Genomic DNA, 7,348 nt, shown 5'->3' with positions numbered 1-7,348 from the left:
TCACACGCCAGACCGAGACTTGAAATGGCGTGTGCATCTGAGTGAAGCGTAGCGTAGCGCATACGACAGAGAGAGAGAGAGAGAGAGAGAGAGAGGTGCTGCGTGTGCATCTGAGTGTCTGTAAAACTCAAAATTACCATGTTTTCATTAAATGCGGATTAGGCAACAAATGGAAATATGAAAAATATCTAGAATGTTCTGATTCGTTACTTTGATGAGGAAATGGGAAGTCTTGCAAACTTGATTTTATAGATTTTACTTGGTGTTGAATTGCATATTAACAAGAAAAAAATCTCCCCTTTAAACACTTTTGGCCTGAAGTAATTAAATAAGAGTGTGTTAAAGCCTTTCTACAATATTGCTGCAGTAGAAAAGAACAGCAATGGCTAATCAGCAATGGTCAGGGATGGTACTAAAATATATTTTTTTTCATCAGGAAAGCTCAATCTCAATCAAGAACACTCTCAATTCGCCTTATTCACATGGCGGCCATTGGCAGCTAAAACGAGGCTACAGGGTACACAACCCATAGGATTGTTATGTTCTATGCATTCACCTGTAGGTGGCATTAATTTTATAGTAAGTGTACCCTGTAGCCTCGTTTTGGTTTAAACAATGGCCGCCGTGTGAATAAGGCGAATACTCCCTTTACTTTGCTGTTTGCATCTTTTTGTACATTAAAAACCAATAGGTTTTCTCTATAGGTAGATAAGAACAACGTATGACTTATGGCCTGAAAAAAGTTCAGTCAAACGATTTTTTTTCACTTTAATCCCTGTACACGTTCGCCAGTAGGTGGCGAGAACCCGTTATCATCTGTACGTGATTTGATATGATATAAGAAGAGCACATGGTGAATGAATGACACGTTACTGTTGTACTGCGTCTACTTATTACTTACAGTTACTTTGCATGCATACTATCGTACACTTATTACTACTACATTACAACCCAACAGATTGCTAACAGGATTATACGCATTTCGCTGCCCCAACTGCTCTTGTCTGTTGTCTGATGCTATGTGGAGTGGATAAGCAGGTAGGCTACAATGTTGACATCCTGCTAGCCATATATGATACAGTTGGCATACGTTTTTTTTTTAAACTACTTATCAAGCTGTCATTCGCCGGCAGGCAGGGTGTACATATTCAGATGAAGACTTCATCACACGATGGAACAGATGTCACTTTGTGTAATTTATAGCTACAAACATGCAAACATTAGCAAACGGGTAACGTTAGCTAACTAGTAACACTCACCTTTTATGAAGATATTCCTGTTTTTCACCTCCCATACGACAGCGTTGTTAACCCATCCACTCTTGATAAAAAGATAGCTATCTGTACTTTTGTAGGCTTTCATTTTTTGTGCGGTGTAAGGTGACGGATTCTCTATAAGATATGTAAGTTAAATATCTCCAAACTCCAAGTCTGGTAGAGACTTTGCCAGCTTCAAAGCAATGAAAACATCAGAGGGTGCTGTGTAACGTTATGGATCACACGTTCCGAGTATGTTCATCTTTTCTTGATATCTATTTGAACATTTGGTGACATATGGTCTAAATAGTTAATTGATTGTAGTATTGGAAATCTGCAATTCCCCTGGCTGGCCACTGTTCGTCGCCATTTTGTTACCGTTTCTTTCCCGCCAGGTAGCCATGGTAGTCACGTGACTGCAAAGTATGAATAGGCGCAGTGATGGCTCATGATGCAATACAAGGAACACTCATAGCCAGAATTTTGTTAAAAGCAGACAAAAGGTCGAAGTCTGGTCAATTGTGCTAGAAATGCTGTAACTTTAGGCTTAGGCCTACTCATTAAAACCAACAGAGAGCCACTACCTGTATATTGTAACCCAGAACTGGTCAAGACAGGCTACACAGTGCCGCTGCTGGCCATTGTGGTGCCCTAACTGGTGAAATACAGTATTAACCCAAGTATGTCATCATATGGTCAACTATAAAGATGTAGGCTAATCTGCCTGTTCCCAGGGATGGGTAGTACTGTATTTCTGAAACATGTAATATGTATTTGTATTTCAAATACAAAATAGTATGTTGTCATTTGTATTTTATTGGGATGAAGGAAATGGCACCTGTGCAAGTTCATATAAGGCATACATGGGCAACATACGGCCCGCGGGCCACATACGGCCCGTGGGCTTTCCCTGACCGGCCCGCGTAAGGTCCGTGAAAGAACAAATAGTCAAGAGCCTAGCATAGAGATAATGCACGTAAATCAATATCGTTGCTTTTATTTTGAAAGCGACTGCTATTTGTACGCCCATACATTTGTGCGTGGATGCATACGATGTAAACACCCTCACTGAATTGTGCTGGTGAATAGAATTTATGCTTCTGCGTCGACACAATGCAGTTGCCTTTAAGTCGGTGTAAACCTTTCAAAGTTTTATGTCTGCGTCGCTCACCACCGCAAAGGTTGTCAGAACGAACTCCTGCTGTTTGTTGGCGATACGAAGTGTTAATTTCAAAACGTTACTGGCAGATAGATAGTTTACATTCGGATAACCCCGTCATTGTAACCAAAATATGTCTGAGTTTATTTGCAAAGCTTATGTTAGCGAACTAGTATGATGCTACTACCCACAGGTTGCTTAAAGCAGCCGGCTCAACACACAGGGCGAGTTGACCAATCACAGTTTTGTGCAGAAAGTTAAAGCAAAAACATAGCCTACATTTTTAAAATAGTTTTCTTTGTGCATGTTGACTAACTAATGACAGCCTAGCCTACTATTGTCTGCTCCACATTTTCATAGTCTAATTCTGCATAGAGTTAATTTAATGATGGTAATGATTTAATGATGAAATATTGCTGAGTGTTGATGAAATGGTGGCACAGGCCTATGGTTGTACTGACTCCTTCACATTTTCATGGCCTAGCCTAATTATATAGATATTGTAGTACTTTTTTATATCAGTCTTTGAAAACTGAAAAAAAAAAATGTCAATGTCAAAAAATCATTTTCGAGAATGAGGATTAAATACTGGACATAGATTAAATAGCCTATTGCTGTTTTTCCTTTGTCTCCCTCACATTTTCATCTGTTCTTACGAGTAGTAAACAAAACCATATGATTTACTTAATGTTATACAAGAACAGAATAGAATTGGACAGAATTGAGTTCAGACTTGATTGTATTTTGGGTCCGGCCCTCGTCAACAGTCCCAGTTTGTCATGTGGCCCCTTGGGGAAATTAGTTGCCCACCCCTGACATAAGGACACCGACAAAGACAACCATGTCCTTTTGTCTCCATGCCAATCTTTAACAGAAAAAATGTCAGATATCTCAATGAACCACAGTGACATCAATAGATGGTAAGGTGTTGAGTGTGTTTAAATTCCCTTCCTTGTAGCATCCATTTCTGCATTCTACAGTGGGGACAAGTTCACCTTTAATTAAATAACAATTCTATTTCCTTATTAGCTGCATACTTGAGGTTGGAGATATTAAGGCATATCAAGTTTCTCACATACTGGAACTTCAAGATACATAGCCTTATGATTTTCTTATTCAGTTCTGCACTGGACTTGAATTACGAAATTCGGCACAGATACACAATTATGGCCTATTGATTATAATGTGGTTAATTGAAAGCTCTGTCAGTCGTTTTGGATAAGCATCAGCTAGATGACTAAATGTAAATGTAAATTCTTGAATTATTCTTCTGATCACACTACATGAACTTGCATATGGTATACTATTTGGTATGACGGGCCAAATTGTATTGTTTTTTACTATATAGTTTTAATAGGCTAAATGTTTGGGATATTAAAAAGCTTTTTTGCAGTGCTTCCATACTTCCTTGAAAAAAGTATTTTGAGTATTTTCTAAATACAAAAATACAGTATTTTATTTTGATACATAATATGGTTACTGTATTTTGTAGTTTATTTTGATACATTAAAAATGAGAGTATTAGGTATTTTATTTTGAAATACATCTGTGACAATATGCTAGGCCTAAGTGACTGACCTATCTGGGTGCGTTTGGAGATGCCTGATGAAATCAGACGTTGTTGAATAGGCATAATTTATCCTGGTGCCACACACCTTGCATGTAGCTGTTCGCTTATTTCCTCTGTGCAGTTTTTGTAACCGAAAGTAATGATAAAAGGCACAACTCCGGGAGGACTTCTTGTCGCCATGGTCAATGCATTTTTATCTGTGAGTGTGCGCACATAGCGCATGCGTTACATTGCACATTATGGCAAAGGGGCCATGTCGCTCGTATATGTAGCAGTAAAATAAAATAGAAATACATGAATAAATTTAGATTAAAAAAGCAATAATTGCATGAAATACAGCTTGTTCAGGAGTCTCGAAGCTCGAGTCCGAGTCAAGTATGAAGTCTTTTGAGTGGAGTCGCAAGTCAAGTCTGAAGTCACTGTTTTTGCGACCTAAGTCCAAGTCCCCATCTTTTTTACATTTCTATCCCTTCATTCTCTTTAATTCAAGTTCACAGCACAAAGCTGACATGCACTAGAAGAGCATTTATGCTTTATCAAGAATCAAAAAGATTAGTGTGGCACTGCTCTAGATGTGTCATTAAATTAATTGTGCTATTTCGCGAGGTATAGAGATCTTTTGGTTTCACACACAAAGTGCACTTAACTGTTCCTCATATCCTAGTTGTCTCTGATAAATTGAAAATAATGAGCGTAGGCTTATGTCCATCAAGTCAGTTGCAGCCAGCCACAGTCATCTTCAACCAGTAACAGTAGATACGTTCTGCTATTTGCGCAGTTGTTTGCGAATATGTATCAAAACATAACACCACTTAATTTCAGGTTAAAATGCATTGTAATGCGCGTTACTGAAGTTTGTACCGAGTAAAATATTACCCAATAGTTTTTTGTAATGCCTTGTTACAGCAAAAAGCAATATATTACAGTAATTACATTACTTTTGTAACTTGTTACTCCCAACACTGCACACATACACCCACACACAATGTTGTCTTTTAGTAAAATGTGTGTACACACACACACTCACACACACACAATGTTGTCTTTTAGTAAACTGTGTGTACACACACACACTCACACACACACACACACAATGTTGTCTTTTAGTAAACTGTCTGTACACAAACAATGTTCTCAATGCTCCAGTTCATGTGTAGAGACCCTGTTGATAGTTTGAGTTTCATGTGTAGAGACCCTGGTGATACTTCGAGCAAAGTTTCGTGTTGTGTCGCGCCTTCTTAGTGTTTTAAAAATAGCAATTTTGATGCGATCATGCCACCCGGCTCTAAGAGGGAGTCGGGACAACAGAGAACCAATAAAGTATTTATTTAAAAGTAACCAAAAGCAATAAATAACCAAAAGATGTCTAGGGGAAAGTAAAAGCATGTATGCAAGTGTGTGCAAGTGTGTTCATGTGTGTGTGTGTGTGTATGCAAGTGTGTTCATGTGTGTGCAAGTGTGTTCATGTGTGTGTGTGTGTGTGTGTATGCAAGTGTGTTCATGTGTGTGCAAGTGTGTTCATGTGGGTGCATGTGTGTGTGTTCATGTGTGTGTGTGTGTGTGCAAGTGTGTTCATGTGGGTGCATGTGTGTGTGTTCATGTGTGTGTGTGTGTGTGTGCAAGTGTGTTCATGTGTGTGTGTGTGTGTGCAAGTATGTTCATGTGTGTGTGTGTATGCAAGTGTGTTCATGTCTGTGTGTGCAAGTGTGTTCATGTGTGTGCGCGTGTGTTAATGTGTGTGTATGTGTGCAAGTGTGTTCATGTGTGTGTGTATGCAAGTGTGTTCATGTGGGTGCGTGCGTGTGTGTGTGCAAGTGTGTTCATGTGTGTGTGTGTGTGTATGGTAGTGTGTTCATGTGTGTGTGTGTGTGTGTGTGTGTATGCTAGTGTGTTCATGTGTGTGTGTGTGTGTGTGTATGCTAGTGTGTTCATGTGGATGCATGTGTATGATGTTCTAAGAAGGCACCAGTGGGAGAGCGCTAACCCAGAAAAGTGCCCCAATCAAGAGAGAGAACAAATACCCACACACCTTCACCAGGTGTGCGTGATTAGCCAATTAGACCAGCTAGGCCAGCATTGCCCGTGCACTGGCCATGCCAGGCCTGAAGGGGGCACAGGTGGTCGTAGTGCCTCTACCAATCCCATTCAAAGGCCATTTGACCCGAAAACGACAATATGATCAATCTTAAAAGTGGCGTTTCTGACGTAATTTCAAACGAAAGTTTGACTCGGGTACATTCACAAAAACACCCTGGTTTGCATTTTGGCGAGAGTTACGCTTAACCAATATGGTCTGTGTGTGTGTGTGTATGTGTGGGTGTGGGTGTGTGTGTGTGGGTGTGTGTGTGTGTGTGTGGGTGTGGGTGTGGGTGTGGGTGTGTGTGTGTGTGTATGTGTGTGTGTGTGTGTGTGGTGTGTGTCCGGCACAGGTGGGTGTATTAGAATCTTCCATCTGGCTCTGATGTGGCTCACACAGATTCACTCAGTCACACACACACACACACACACATATACATATACACACACACACACACACACACACACACACACACACACACACACACACACACACACACACACACACACACACACACACATACACATACACACACACTAGAATGGGGTTCAAAACATCAACATGATGATCACTGTCTGGAGGCATCATAACTGGCTAGACGACCAGAACTCATAACTGTCAAACTGTCATGACTTGTCTGTTACTGACTACACTCTCTCACACACACACACACACATACTTACATACACACACACACGCACACACACACAGACAGGCTCACAAACACAGACAGGCTCACAAACTTGACACTTAATTGGGGTCCCCTGGGTGACATTTTAACAAGCTGTATTGTGTTCAGTGAATACGCCACATTCCTGACAACATGCTTCCTGTTGCAGCAGAACACACACACACACACACACGCACGCACGCACACACACACTCACACACACACACACACACTCACGTTATAGGGGCAGAATACCACCTCTCTGCAGACTGGTGAGAAAGCTGCACAGTAGGGCTGCACAATATATCTAAAATCTATCGTTATCGCGATATCAACGCTTGCGATGGACATACCGCAAAGATTACTTAATTTTCGATATATTTCGATACATTTTCTGTGCCGTGCGCATTCCATACAGTCTATGGTGTATTCACATTCTGAAAGTCAACATATTTTACCAAACCGATGCTGTCATGCAGCCCTAGAAGCCCGTCCCCTACCAGTTTAGGTGTGTGGTGTTGTAGGTGTTGAGGCAAGAGTTAAGTCGTGATGGCTGAAGATCGTCCCCTACCAGTTTAGGTGTGTGGTGTTTTAGGTGTTGAGGCAAGAGCTAAGT

Source organism: Alosa pseudoharengus, unplaced genomic scaffold (assembly GCF_046254945.1).
Source record: "Alosa pseudoharengus isolate Yale_2024_CS ecotype anadromous, Long Island Sound unplaced genomic scaffold, YU_APseudo_1.1 YU_APseudo_1.1_scf_21, whole genome shotgun sequence".
NCBI classification, from domain to species: domain Eukaryota; kingdom Metazoa; phylum Chordata; class Actinopteri; order Clupeiformes; family Clupeidae; genus Alosa; species Alosa pseudoharengus.
Note: the sequence above shows the minus strand (reverse complement) of the source record.